This window comes from Coturnix japonica, chromosome 9 (assembly GCF_054131305.1).
Source record: "Coturnix japonica strain WE chromosome 9, WE-NBRP24, whole genome shotgun sequence".
In the NCBI taxonomy this organism is placed as follows: domain Eukaryota; kingdom Metazoa; phylum Chordata; class Aves; order Galliformes; family Phasianidae; genus Coturnix; species Coturnix japonica.
In genome coordinates, this window is record NC_140671.1 from 12,095,983 (window position 1) to 12,112,748 (window position 16,766).

Here is a 16,766-nt window from a genome sequence, read left to right on the forward strand (position 1 = left end):
GCCCATGGAGCCTCATAGACACTCCATTGTACCCCACAGCACCCCATTGCACCCCATAGGGACCCATAGACACAGCATACTGCTCCATAGAGCCCCATAGACACCCCATAGTTCCCCACAGCACCCCATAGCAGCCCACAGTGCCCCATAGACACCACATAAGGCCCTACAGCCACACCATAGAGCCCAATTGAACCACATAGACACCCCATATCGCCCCATAGTGCCTGTAGACACCCCATAGAGCCCCATAGAGACCCACTGAACCCCATACAGACCCCATGCAGACCCCATAGAGCCCCACAGACAACCCATAGATCCCCAAAGACACCCCATAAACTCCCTATAGAGCCCCATAGGGACCTCATAGCGCCCCATAGAGACCCCATTCTTCTGCATAGAGCCCCATAGCAAACAATAGCACCACATAGTCACCCATAGCGCCCCATAGGAACCCAAGGATACCCCAAAGCACCCCATAGCCACCCTACAGCACCGCATAGCCAACCCATAGAGCCCCATAGACACCACATAGTGACCCATAGTGACCCATAGGGGCCCAAAGAGACCCCAGAGCACCCCATAGCTACACCATAGTGCCCCATAGCAGCCCATGGAGCCTCATAGACACTCCATTGTGCCCCACAGCACCCCATTGCACCCCATAGGGAACCATAGACACAGCATACTGTACAATAGAGCCCCATAGACACCCCATAGTTCTCCATAGCAGCCCACAGTTCCCCATAGACACCACATAAGGCCCTACAGCCACACCATAGAGCCCAATTGAACCACATAGACACCCCATATCGCCCCATAGTGCCTGTAGACACCCCATAGAGCCCCATAGAGACCCACTGAACCCCATACAGACCCCATGCAGACCCCATAGAGCCCCACAGACAACCCATAGATCCCCAAAGACACCCCATAGACTCCCCATAGAGCACCATAGGGACCTCATAGCGCCCCATAGAGACCCCATTCTTCCGCATAGAGCCCCATAGCAAAACATAGCACCCCATAGTCACCCATAGCGCCCCATAGGAACCCAAGGATACCCCAAAGCACCCACATAGCCACCCTACAGCACCGCATTGCCACCCCATAGAGCCCCATAGACACCACATAGTGACACATAGCGCCCCATAGGGACCCATAGGAACACAAAGATACCCCATAGAGCCCTATAGACACCCCATAGTGACCCATAGGGGCCCAAAGAGACCCCATAGCACCCCATAGCTACTCCATAGTGCCCCATAGCAGCCCATGGAGCCTCATAGACACTCCATTGTGCCCCACAGCACCCCATTGCACCCCATAGGGACCCATAGACACAGCATACTGTACAATAGAGCCCCATAGACACCCCATAGTTCCCCACAGCACCCCATAGCAGCCCACAGTGCCCCATAGACACCACATAAGGCCCTACAGCCACACCATAGAGCCCAACTGAACCACATAGACACCCCATATCGCCCATAGTGCCTGTAGACACCCCATAGAGCCCCATAGAGACCCACTGAACCCCATACAGACCCCATGCAGACCCCATAGAGCCCCACAGACAACCCATAGATCCCGAAAGACACCCCATAGACTCCCCATAGAGCCCCATAGCGACCTCATAGCGCCCCATAGAGACCCCATTTTTCCGCATAGAGCCCCATAGCAAACCATAGCACCACATAGTCACCTATAGCGCCCCATAGGAACCCAAGGATACCTCAAAGCACCCCATAGCCACCCTACAGCACCGCATAGCCACCCATAGAGCCCCATAGACACCACATAGTGACCCATAGCACCCCATAGGGGCACAAAGAGACCACAAATCATCCCATAGCTACTCCACAGTGCCCGATAGCAGCCCATGGAGCCTCATAGACACTCCATTGTGCCCCACAGCACCCCATTGCACCCCATAGGGACCCATAGACACAGCATACTGCTCCATAGAGCCCCATAGACACCCCATAGTTCCCCACAGCACCCCATAGCAGCCCACAGTGCCCCATAGACACCACATAAGGCCCTACAGCCACACCATAGAGCCCAATTGAACCACATAGACACCCCATATCGCCCATAGTGCCTGTAGACACCCCATAGAGCCCCATAGAGACCCACTGAACCCCATACAGACCCCATGCAGACCCCATAGAGCCCCACAGACAACCCATAGATCCCCAATGACACCCCATAGACTCTCCATAGAGCACCATAGGGACCTCATAGCGCCCCATAGAGACCCCATTTTTCCGCATAGAGCCCCATAGCAAACCATAGCACCCCATAGTCACCTATAGCGCCCTATAGGAACCCAAGGATACCCCAAAGCACCCCATAGCCACCCTACAGCACCGCATAGCCACCCCATAGAGTCCCATAGACACCACATAGTGACCCATAGCGCCCCATAGGGGCACAAAGAGAACCCAAATCATCCCATAGCTACTCCTCAGTGCCCGATAGCAGCCCATGGAGCCTCATAGACACTCCATTGTGCCCCACAGCACCCCATTGCACCCCATAGGGACCCATAGACACAGCATACTGCTCCATAGAGCCCCATAGACACCCCATAGTTCCCCACAGCACCCCATAGCAGCCCACAGTGCCCCATAGACACCACATAAGGCCCTACAGCCACACCATAGAGCCCAATTGAACCACATAGACACCCCATATCGCCCCATAGTGCCTGTAGACACCCCATAGAGCCCCATAGAGACCCACTGAACCCCATACAGACCCCATGCAGACCCCATAGAGCCCCACAGACAACCCATAGATCCCCAAAGACACCCCATAGACTCCCTATAGAGCCCCATAGAGACCTCATAGCGCCCCATAGAGACCCCATTCTTCTGCATAGAGCCCCATAGCAAACAATAGCACCACATAGTCACCCATAGCGCCCCATAGGAACCCAAGGATACCCCAAAGCACCCCATAGCCACCCTACAGCACCGCATAGCCACCCCATAGAGCCCCATAGACACCACATAGTGACCCATAGTGACCCATAGGGGCCCAAAGAGACCCCAGAGCACCCCATAGCTACTCCATAGTGCCCCATAGCAGCCCATGGAGCCTCATAGACACTCCATTGTGCCCCACAGCACCCCATTGCACCCCATAGGGAACCATAGACACAGCATACTGTACAATAGAGCCCCATAGACACCCCATAGTTCTCCATAGCAGCCCACAGTTCCCCATAGACACCACATAAGGCCCTACAGCCACACCATAGAGCCCAATTGAACCACATAGACACCCCATATCGCCCCATAGTGCCTGTAGACACCCCATAGAGCCCCATAGAGACCCACTGAACCCCATACAGACCCCATGCAGACCCCATAGAGCCTCACAGACAACCCATAGATCCCCAAAGACACACCATAGACTCCCCATAGAGCCCCATAGAGACCTCATAGCGCCCCATAGAGACCCCATTCTTCCGCATAGAGCCCCATAGCAAACCATAGCACCCCATAGTCACCCATAGCGCCCCATAGGAACCCAAGGATACCCCAAAGCACCCACATAGCCACCCTACAGCACCGCATAGCCACCCCATAGAGCCCCATAGACACCACATAGTGACACATAGCGCCCCATAGGGACCCATAGGAACACTGAGATACCCAATAGAGCCCCATAGACACCCCATAGTGACCCATAGGGGCCCAAAGAGACCCCATAGCACCCCATAGCTACTCCATAGTGCCCCATAGCAGCCCATGGAGCCTCATAGACACTCCATTGTGCCCCACAGCACCCCATAGCAGCCCACAGTGCCCCATAGACACCACATAAGGCCCTACAGCCACACCATAGAGCCCAATTGAACCACATAGACACCCCATATCGCCCATAGTGCCTGTAGACACTGCATAGAGCCCCATAGAGACCCACTGAACCCCATACAGACCCCATGCAGACCCCATAGAGCCCCACAGACAACCCATAGATCCCCAAAGACACCCCATAGACTCCCCATAGAGCACCATAGGGACCTCATAGCGCCCCATAGAGACCCCATTTTTCCGCATAGAGCCCCATAGCAAACCATAGCACCACATAGTCACCTATAGCGCCCCATAGGAACCCAAGGATACCCCAAAGCACCCCATAGCCACCCTACAGCACCGCATAGCCACCCCATAGAGCCCCATAGACACCACATAGTGACCCATAGCGCCCCATAGGGGCACAAAGAGACCCCAAATCATCCCATAGCTACTCCTCAGTGCCCGATAGCAGCCCATGGAGCCTCATAGACACTCCATTGTACCCCACAGCACCCCATTGCACCCCATAGGGACCCATAGACACAGCATACTGCTCCATAGAGCCCCATAGACACCCCATAGTTCCCCACAGCACCCCATAGCAGCCCACAGTGCCCCATAGACACCACATAAGGCCCTACAGCCACACCATAGAGCCCAATTGAACCACATAGACACCCCATATCGCCCCATAGTGCCTGTAGACACCCCATAGAGCCCCATAGAGACCCACTGAACCCCATACAGACCCCATGCAGACCCCATAGAGCCCCACAGACAACCCATAGATCCCCAAAGACACCCCATAAACTCCCTATAGAGCCCCATAGGGACCTCATAGCGCCCCATAGAGACCCCATTCTTCTGCATAGAGCCCCATAGCAAACAATAGCACCACATAGTCACCCATAGCGCCCCATAGGAACCCAAGGATACCCCAAAGCACCCCATAGCCACCCTACAGCACCGCATAGCCAACCCATAGAGCCCCATAGACACCACATAGTGACCCATAGTGACCCATAGGGGCCCAAAGAGACCCCAGAGCACCCCATAGCTACACCATAGTGCCCCATAGCAGCCCATGGAGCCTCATAGACACTCCATTGTGCCCCACAGCACCCCATTGCACCCCATAGGGAACCATAGACACAGCATACTGTACAATAGAGCCCCATAGACACCCCATAGTTCTCCATAGCAGCCCACAGTTCCCCATAGACACCACATAAGGCCCTACAGCCACACCATAGAGCCCAATTGAACCACATAGACACCCCATATCGCCCCATAGTGCCTGTAGACACCCCATAGAGCCCCATAGAGACCCACTGAACCCCATACAGACCCCATGCAGACCCCATAGAGCCCCACAGACAACCCATAGATCCCCAAAGACACCCCATAGACTCCCCATAGAGAACCATAGGGACCTCATAGCGCCCCATAGAGACCCCATTCTTCCGCATAGAGCCCCATAGCAAAACATAGCACCCCATAGTCACCCATAGCGCCCCATAGGAACCCAAGGATACCCCAAAGCACCCACATAGCCACCCTACAGCACCGCATTGCCACCCCATAGAGCCCCATAGACACCACATAGTGACACATAGCGCCCCATAGGGACCCATAGGAACACAAAGATACCCCATAGAGCCCTATAGACACCCCATAGTGACCCATAGGGGCCCAAAGAGACCCCATAGCACCCCATAGCTACTCCATAGTGCCCCATAGCAGCCCATGGAGCCTCATAGACACTCCATTGTGCCCCACAGCACCCCATTGCACCCCATAGGGACCCATAGACACAGCATACTGTACAATAGAGCTCCATAGACACCCCATAGTTCCCCACAGCACCCCATAGCAGCCCACAGTGCCCCATAGACACCACATAAGGCCCTACAGCCACACCATAGAGCCCAACTGAACCACATAGACACCCCATATCGCCCATAGTGCCTGTAGACACCCCATAGAGCCCCATAGAGACCCACTGAACCCCATACAGACCCCATGCAGACCCCATAGAGCCCCACAGACAACCCATAGATCCCGAAAGACACCCCATAGACTCCCCATAGAGCCCCATAGCGACCTCATAGCGCCCCATAGAGACCCCATTTTTCCGCATAGAGCCCCATAGCAAACCATAGCACCACATAGTCACCTATAGCGCCCCATAGGAACCCAAGGATACCTCAAAGCACCCCATAGCCACCCTACAGCACCGCATAGCCACCCATAGAGCCCCATAGACACCACATAGTGACCCATAGCACCCCATAGGGGCACAAAGAGACCACAAATCATCCCATAGCTACTCCACAGTGCCCGATAGCAGCCCATGGAGCCTCATAGACACTCCATTGTGCCCCACAGCACCCCATTGCACCCCATAGGGACCCATAGACACAGCATACTGCTCCATAGAGCCCCATAGACACCCCATAGTTCCCCACAGCACCCCATAGCAGCCCACAGTGCCCCATAGACACCACATAAGGCCCTACAGCCACACTATAGAGCCCAATTGAACCACATAGACACCCCATATCGCCCATAGTGCCTGTAGACACCCCATAGAGCCCCATAGAGACCCACTGAACCCCATACAGACCCCATGCAGACCCCATAGAGCCCCACAGACAACCCATAGATCCCCAATGACACCCCATAGACTCTCCATAGAGCCCCATAGGGACCTCATAGCGCCCCATAGAGACCCCATTTTTCCGCATAGAGCCCCATAGCAAACCATAGCACCCCATAGTCACCTATAGCGCCCTATAGGAACCCAAGGATACCCCAAAGCACCCCATAGCCACCCTACAGCACCGCATAGCCACCCCATAGAGTCCCATAGACACCACATAGTGACCCATAGCGCCCCATAGGGGCACAAAGAGAACCCAAATCATCCCATAGCTACTCCTCAGTGCCCGATAGCAGCCCATGGATCCTCATAGACACTCCATTGTGCCCCACAGCACCCCATTGCACCCCATAGGGACCCATAGACACAGCATACTGCTCCATAGAGCCCCATAGACACCCCATAGTTCCCCACAGCACCCCATAGCAGCCCACAGTGCCCCATAGACACCACATAAGGCCCTACAGCCACACCATAGAGCCCAATTGAACCACATAGACACCCCATATCGCCCCATAGTGCCTGTAGACACCCCATAGAGCCCCATAGAGACCCACTGAACCCCATACAGACCCCATGCAGACCCCATAGAGCCCCACAGACAACCCATAGATCCCCAAAGACACCCCATAGACTCCCTATAGAGCCCCATAGAGACCTCATAGCGCCCCATAGAGACCCCATTCTTCTGCATAGAGCCCCATAGCAAACAATAGCACCACATAGTCACCCATAGCGCCCCATAGGAACCCAAGGATACCCCAAAGCACCCCATAGCCACCCTACAGCACCGCATAGCCACCCCATAGAGCCCCATAGACACCACATAGTGACCCATAGTGACCCATAGGGGCCCAAAGAGACCCCAGAGCACCCCATAGCTACTCCATAGTGCCCCATAGCAGCCCATGGAGCCTCATAGACACTCCATTGTGCCCCACAGCACCCCATTGCACCCCATAGGGAACCATAGACACAGCATACTGTACAATAGAGCCCCATAGACACCCCATAGTTCTCCATAGCAGCCCACAGTGCCCCATAGACACCACATAAGGCCCTACAGCCACACCATAGAGCCCAATTGAACCACATAGACACCCCATATCGCCCCATAGTGCCTGTAGACACCCCATAGAGCCCCATAGAGACCCACTGAACCCCATACAGACCCCATGCAGACCCCATAGAGCCCCACAGACAACCCATAGATCCCCAAAGACACCCCATAGACTCCCCATAGAGCCCCATAGAGACCTCATAGCGCCCCATAGAGACCCCATTCTTCCGCATAGAGCCCCATAGCAAACCATAGCACCCCATAGTCACCCATAGCGCCCCATAGGAACCCAAGGATACCCCAAAGCACCCACATAGCCACCCTACAGCACCGCATAGCCACGCCATAGAGCCCCATAGACACCACATAGTGACACATAGCGCCCCATAGGGACCCATAGGAACACTGAGATACCCAATAGAGCCCCATAGACACCCCATAGTGACCCATAGGGGCCCAAAGAGACCCCATAGCACCCCATAGCTACTCCATAGTGCCCCATAGCAGCCCATGGAGCCTCATAGACACTCCATTGTGCCCCACAGCACCCCATAGCAGCCCACAGTGCCCCATAGACACCACATAAGGCCCTACAGCCACACCATAGAGCCCAATTGAACCACATAGACACCCCATATCGCCCATAGTGCCTGTAGACACTGCATAGAGCCCCATAGAGACCCACTGAACCCCATACAGACCCCATGCAGACCCCATAGAGCCCCACAGACAACCCATAGATCCCCAAAGACACCCCATAGACTCCCCATAGAGCACCATAGGGACCTCATAGCGCCCCATAGAGACCCCATTTTTCCGCATAGAGCCCCATAGCAAACCATAGCACCACATAGTCACCTATAGCGCCCCATAGGAACCCAAGGATACCCCAAAGCACCCCATAGCCACCCTACAGCACCGCATAGCCACCCCATAGAGCCCCATAGACACCACATAGTGACCCATAGCGCCCCATAGGGGCACAAAGAGACCCCAAATCATCCCATAGCTACTCCTCAGTGCCCGATAGCAGCCCATGGAGCCTCATAGACACTCCATTGTACCCCACAGCACCCCATTGCACCCCATAGGGACCCATAGACACAGCATACTGCTCCATAGAGCCCCATAGACACCCCATAGTTCCCCACAGCACCCCATAGCAGCCCACAGTGCCCCATAGACACCACATAAGGCCCTACAGCCACACCATAGAGCCCAATTGAACCACATAGACACCCCATATCGCCCCATAGTGCCTGTAGACACCCCATAGAGCCCCATAGAGACCCACTGAACCCCATACAGACCCCATGCAGACCCCATAGAGCCCCACAGACAACCCATAGATCCCCAAAGACACCCCATAAACTCCCTATAGAGCCCCATAGGGACCTCATAGCGCCCCATAGAGACCCCATTCTTCTGCATAGAGCCCCATAGCAAACAATAGCACCACATAGTCACCCATAGCGCCCCATAGGAACCCAAGGATACCCCAAAGCACCCCATAGCCACCCTACAGCACCGCATAGCCAACCCATAGAGCCCCATAGACACCACATAGTGACCCATAGTGACCCATAGGGGCCCAAAGAGACCCCAGAGCACCCCATAGCTACACCATAGTGCCCCATAGCAGCCCATGGAGCCTCATAGACACTCCATTGTGCCCCACAGCACCCCATTGCACCCCATAGGGAACCATAGACACAGCATACTGTACAATAGAGCCCCATAGACACCCCATAGTTCTCCATAGCAGCCCACAGTTCCCCATAGACACCACATAAGGCCCTACAGCCACACCATAGAGCCCAATTGAACCACATAGACACCCCATATCGCCCCATAGTGCCTGTAGACACCCCATAGAGCCCCATAGAGACCCACTGAACCCCATACAGACCCCATGCAGACCCCATAGAGCCCCACAGACAACCCATAGATCCCCAAAGACACCCCATAGACTCCCCATAGAGCACCATAGGGACCTCATAGCGCCCCATAGAGACCCCATTCTTCCGCATAGAGCCCCATAGCAAACCATAGCACCCCATAGTCACCCATAGCGCCCCATAGGAACCCAAGGATACCCCAAAGCACCCACATAGCCACCCTACAGCACCGCATAGCCACCCCATAGAGCCCCATAGACACCACATAGTGACACATAGCGCCCCATAGGGACCCATAGGAACACTGAGATACCCAATAGAGCCCCATAGACACCCCATAGTGACCCATAGGGGCCCAAAGAGACCCCATAGCACCCCATAGCTACTCCATAGTGCCCCATAGCAGCCCATGGAGCCTCATAGACACTCCATTGTGCCCCACAGCACCCCATAGCAGCCCACAGTGCCCCATAGACACCACATAAGGCCCTACAGCCACACCATAGAGCCCAATTGAACCACATAGACACCCCATATCGCCCATAGTGCCTGTAGACACTGCATAGAGCCCCATAGAGACCCACTGAACCCCATACAGACCCCATGCAGACCCCATAGAGCCCCACAGACAACCCATAGATCCCCAAAGACACCCCATAGACTCCCCATAGAGCACCATAGGGACCTCATAGCGCCCCATAGAGACCCCATTTTTCCGCATAGAGCCCCATAGCAAACCATAGCACCACATAGTCACCTATAGCGCCCCATAGGAACCCAAGGATACCCCAAAGCACCCCATAGCCACCCTACAGCACCGCATAGCCACCCCATAGAGCCCCATAGACACCACATAGTGACCCATAGCGCCCCATAGGGGCACAAAGAGACCCCAAATCATCCCATAGCTACTCCTCAGTGCCCGATAGCAGCCCATGGAGCCTCATAGACACTCCATTGTACCCCACAGCACCCCATTGCACCCCATAGGGACCCATAGACACAGCATACTGCTCCATAGAGCCCCATAGACACCCCATAGTTCCCCACAGCACCCCATAGCAGCCCACAGTGCCCCATAGACACCACATAAGGCCCTACAGCCACACCATAGAGCCCAATTGAACCACATAGACACCCCATATCGCCCCATAGTGCCTGTAGACACCCCATAGAGCCCCATAGAGACCCACTGAACCCCATACAGACCCCATGCAGACCCCATAGAGCCCCACAGACAACCCATAGATCCCCAAAGACACCCCATAAACTCCCTATAGAGCCCCATAGGGACCTCATAGCGCCCCATAGAGACCCCATTCTTCTGCATAGAGCCCCATAGCAAACAATAGCACCACATAGTCACCCATAGCGCCCCATAGGAACCCAAGGATACCCCAAAGCACCCCATAGCCACCCTACAGCACCGCATAGCCAACCCATAGAGCCCCATAGACACCACATAGTGACCCATAGTGACCCATAGGGGCCCAAAGAGACCCCAGAGCACCCCATAGCTACACCATAGTGCCCCATAGCAGCCCATGGAGCCTCATAGACACTCCATTGTGCCCCACAGCACCCCATTGCACCCCATAGGGAACCATAGACACAGCATACTGTACAATAGAGCCCCATAGACACCCCATAGTTCTCCATAGCAGCCCACAGTTCCCCATAGACACCACATAAGGCCCTACAGCCACACCATAGAGCCCAATTGAACCACATAGACACCCCATATCGCCCCATAGTGCCTGTAGACACCCCATAGAGCCCCATAGAGACCCACTGAACCCCATACAGACCCCATGCAGACCCCATAGAGCCCCACAGACAACCCATAGATCCCCAAAGACACCCCATAGACTCCCCATAGAGCACCATAGGGACCTCATAGCGCCCCATAGAGACCCCATTCTTCCGCATAGAGCCCCATAGCAAAACATAGCACCCCATAGTCACCCATAGCGCCCCATAGGAACCCAAGGATACCCCAAAGCACCCACATAGCCACCCTACAGCACCGCATTGCCACCCCATAGAGCCCCATAGACACCACATAGTGACACATAGCGCCCCATAGGGACCCATAGGAACACAAAGATACCCCATAGAGCCCTATAGACACCCCATAGTGACCCATAGGGGCCCAAAGAGACCCCATAGCACCCCATAGCTACTCCATAGTGCCCCATAGCAGCCCATGGAGCCTCATAGACACTCCATTGTGCCCCACAGCACCCCATTGCACCCCATAGGGACCCATAGACACAGCATACTGTACAATAGAGCCCCATAGACACCCCATAGTTCCCCACAGCACCCCATAGCAGCCCACAGTGCCCCATAGACACCACATAAGGCCCTACAGCCACACCATAGAGCCCAACTGAACCACATAGACACCCCATATCGCCCATAGTGCCTGTAGACACCCCATAGAGCCCCATAGAGACCCACTGAACCCCATACAGACCCCATGCAGACCCCATAGAGCCCCACAGACAACCCATAGATCCCGAAAGACACCCCATAGACTCCCCATAGAGCCCCATAGCGACCTCATAGCGCCCCATAGAGACCCCATTTTTCCGCATAGAGCCCCATAGCAAACCATAGCACCACATAGTCACCTATAGCGCCCCATAGGAACCCAAGGATACCTCAAAGCACCCCATAGCCACCCTACAGCACCGCATAGCCACCCATAGAGCCCCATAGACACCACATAGTGACCCATAGCACCCCATAGGGGCACAAAGAGACCACAAATCATCCCATAGCTACTCCACAGTGCCCGATAGCAGCCCATGGAGCCTCATAGACACTCCATTGTGCCCCACAGCACCCCATTGCACCCCATAGGGACCCATAGACACAGCATACTGCTCCATAGAGCCCCATAGACACCCCATAGTTCCCCACAGCACCCCATAGCAGCCCACAATGCCCCATAGACACCACATAAGGCCCTACAGCCACACCATAGAGCCCAATTGAACCACATAGACACCCCATATCGCCCATAGTGCCTGTAGACACCCCATAGAGCCCCATAGAGACCCACTGAACCCCATACAGACCCCATGCAGACCCCATAGAGCCCCACAGACAACCCATAGATCCCCAATGACACCCCATAGACTCTCCATAGAGCCCCATAGGGACCTCATAGCGCCCCATAGAGACCCCATTTTTCCGCATAGAGCCCCATAGCAAACCATAGCACCCCATAGTCACCTATAGCGCCCTATAGGAACCCAAGGATACCCCAAAGCACCCCATAGCCACCCTACAGCACCGCATAGCCACCCCATAGAGTCCCATAGACACCACATAGTGACCCATAGCGCCCCATAGGGGCACAAAGAGAACCCAAATCATCCCATAGCTACTCCTCAGTGCCCGATAGCAGCCCATGGAGCCTCATAGACACTCCATTGTGCCCCACAGCACCCCATTGCACCCCATAGGGACCCATAGACACAGCATACTGCTCCATAGAGCCCCATAGACACCCCATAGTTCCCCACAGCACCCCATAGCAGCCCACAGTGCCCCATAGACACCACATAAGGCCCTACAGCCACACCATAGAGCCCAATTGAACCACATAGACACCCCATATCGCCCCATAGTGCCTGTAGACACCCCATAGAGCCCCATAGAGACCCACTGAACCCCATACAGACCCCATGCAGACCCCATAGAGCCCCACAGACAACCCATAGATCCCCAAAGACACCCCATAGACTCCCTATAGAGCCCCATAGAGACCTCATAGCGCCCCATAGAGACCCCATTCTTCTGCATAGAGCCCCATAGCAAACAATAGCACCACATAGTCACCCATAGCGCCCCATAGGAACCCAAGGATACCCCAAAGCACCCCATAGCCACCCTACAGCACCGCATAGCCACCCCATAGAGCCCCATAGACACCACATAGTGACCCATAGTGACCCATAGGGGCCCAAAGAGACCCCAGAGCACCCCATAGCTACTCCATAGTTCCCCATAGCAGCCCATGGAGCCTCATAGACACTCCATTGTGCCCCACAGCACCCCATTGCACCCCATAGGGAACCATAGACACAGCATACTGTACAATAGAGCCCCATAGACACCCCATAGTTCTCCATAGCAGCCCACAGTGCCCCATAGACACCACATAAGGCCCTACAGCCACACCATAGAGCCCAATTGAACCACATAGACACCCCATATCGCCCCATAGTGCCTGTAGACACCCCATAGAGCCCCATAGAGACCCACTGAACCCCATACAGACCCCATGCAGACCCCATAGAGCCCCACAGACAACCCATAGATCCCCAAAGACACCCCATAGACTCCCCATAGAGCCCCATAGAGACCTCATAGCGCCCCATAGAGACCCCATTCTTCCGCATAGAGCCCCATAGCAAACCATAGCACCCCATAGTCACCCATAGCGCCCCATAGGAACCCAAGGATACCCCAAAGCACCCACATAGCCACCCTACAGCACCGCATAGCCACGCCATAGAGCCCCATAGACACCACATAGTGACACATAGCGCCCCATAGGGACCCATAGGAACACTGAGATACCCAATAGAGCCCCATAGACACCCCATAGTGACCCATAGGGGCCCAAAGAGACCCCATAGCACCCCATAGCTACTCCATAGTGCCCCATAGCAGCCCATGGAGCCTCATAGACACTCCATTGTGCCCCACAGCACCCCATAGCAGCCCACAGTGCCCCATAGACACCACATAAGGCCCTACAGCCACACCATAGAGCCCAATTGAACCACATAGACACCCCATATCGCCCATAGTGCCTGTAGACACCCCATAGAGCCCCATAGAGACCCACTGAACCCCATACAGACCCCATGCAGACCCCATAGAGCCCCACAGACAACCCATAGATCCCCAAAGACACCCCATAGACTCCCCATAGAGCACCATAGGGACATCATAGCGCCCCATAGAGACCCCATTTTTCCGCATAGAGCCCCATAGCAAACCATAGCACCACATAGTCACCTATAGCGCCCCATAGGAACCCAAGGATACCCCAAAGCACCCCATAGCCACCCTACAGCACCGCATAGCCACCCCATAGAGCCCCATAGTCACCACATAGTGACCCATAGCGCCCCATAGGGGCACAAAGAGACCCCAAATCATCCCATAGCTACTCCTCAGTGCCCGATAGCAGCCCATGGAGCCTCATAGACACTCCATTGTACCCCACAGCACCCCATTGCACCCCATAGGGACCCATAGACACAGCATACTGCTCCATAGAGCCCCATAGACACCCCATAGTTCCCCACAGCACCCCATAGCAGCCCACAGTGCCCCATAGACACCACATAAGGCCCTACAGCCACACCATAGAGCCCAATTGAACCACATAGACACCCCATATCGCCCCATAGTGCCTGTAGACACCCCATAGAGCCCCATAGAGACCCACTGAACCCCATACAGACCCCATGCAGACCCCATAGAGCCCCACAGACAACCCATAGATCCCCAAAGACACCCCATAAACTCCCTATAGAGCCCCATAGGGACCTCATAGCGCCCCATAGAGACCCCATTCTTCTGCATAGAGCCCCATAGCAAACAATAGCACCACATAGTCACCCATAGCGCCCCATAGGAACCCAAGGATACCCCAAAGCACCCACATAGCCACCCTACAGCACCGCATAGCCACCCCATAGAGCCCCATAGACACCACATAGTGACACATAGCGCCCCATAGGGACCCATAGGAACACAAAGATACCCCATAGAGCCCTATAGACACCCCATAGTGACCCATAGGGGCCCAAAGAGACCCCATAGCACCCCATAGCTACTCCATAGTGCCCCATAGCAGCCCATGGAGCCTCATAGACACTCCATTGTGCCCCACAGCACCCCATTGCACCCCATAGGGACCCATAGACACAGCATACTGTACAATAGAGCCCCATAGACACCCCATAGTTCCCCACAGCACCCCATAGCAGCCCACAGTGCCCCATAGACACCACATAAGGCCCTACAGCCACACCATAGAGCCCAACTGAACCACATAGACACCCCATATCGCCCATAGTGCCTGTAGACACCCCATAGAGCCCCATAGAGACCCACTGAACCCCATACAGACCCCATGCAGACCCCATAGAGCCCCACAGACAACCCATAGATCCCGAAAGACACCCCATAGACTCCCCATAGAGCCCCATAGCGACCTCATAGCGCCCCATAGAGACCCCATTTTTCCGCATAGAGCCCCATAGCAAACCATAGCACCACATAGTCACCTATAGCGCCCCATAGGAACCCAAGGATACCTCAAAGCACCCCATAGCCACCCTACAGCACCGCATAGCCACCCATAGAGCCCCATAGACACCACATAGTGACCCATAGCACTTCATAGGGGCACAAAGAGACCACAAATCATCCCATAGCTACTCCACAGTGCCCGATAGCAGCCCATGGAGCCTCATAGACACTCCATTGTGCCCCACAGCACCCCATTGCACCCCATAGGGACCCATAGACACAGCATACTGCTCCATAGAGCCCCATAGACACCCCATAGTTCCCCACAGCACCCCATAGCAGCCCACAGTGCCCCATAGACACCACATAAGGCCCTACAGCCACACCATAGAGCCCAATTGAACCACATAGACACCCCATATCGCCCATAGTGCCTGTAGACACCCCATAGAGCCCCATAGAGACCCACTGAACCCCATACAGACCCCATGCAGACCCCATAGAGCCCCACAGACAACCCATAGATCCCCAATGACACCCCATAGACTCTCCATAGAGCCCCATAGGGACCTCATAGCGCCCCATAGAGACCCCATTTTTCCGCATAGAGCCCCATAGCAAACCATAGCACCCCATAGTCACCTATAGCGCCCTATAGGAACCCAAGGATACCCCAAAGCACCCCATAGCCACCCTACAGCACCGCATAGCCACCCCATAGAGTCCCATAGACACCACATAGTGACCCATAGCGCCCCATAGGGGCACAAAGAGAACCCAAATCATCCCATAGCTACTCCTCAGTGCCCGATAGCAGCCCATGGAGCCTCATAGACACTCCATTGTGCCCCACAGCACCCCATTGCACCCCATAGGGACCCATAGACACAGCATACTGCTCCATAGAGCCCCATAGACACCCCATAGTTCCCCACAGCACCCCATAGCAGCCCACAGTGCCCCATAGACACCACATAAGGCCCTACAGCCACACCATAGAGCCCAATTGAACCACATAGACACCCCATATCGCCCCATAGTGCCTGTAG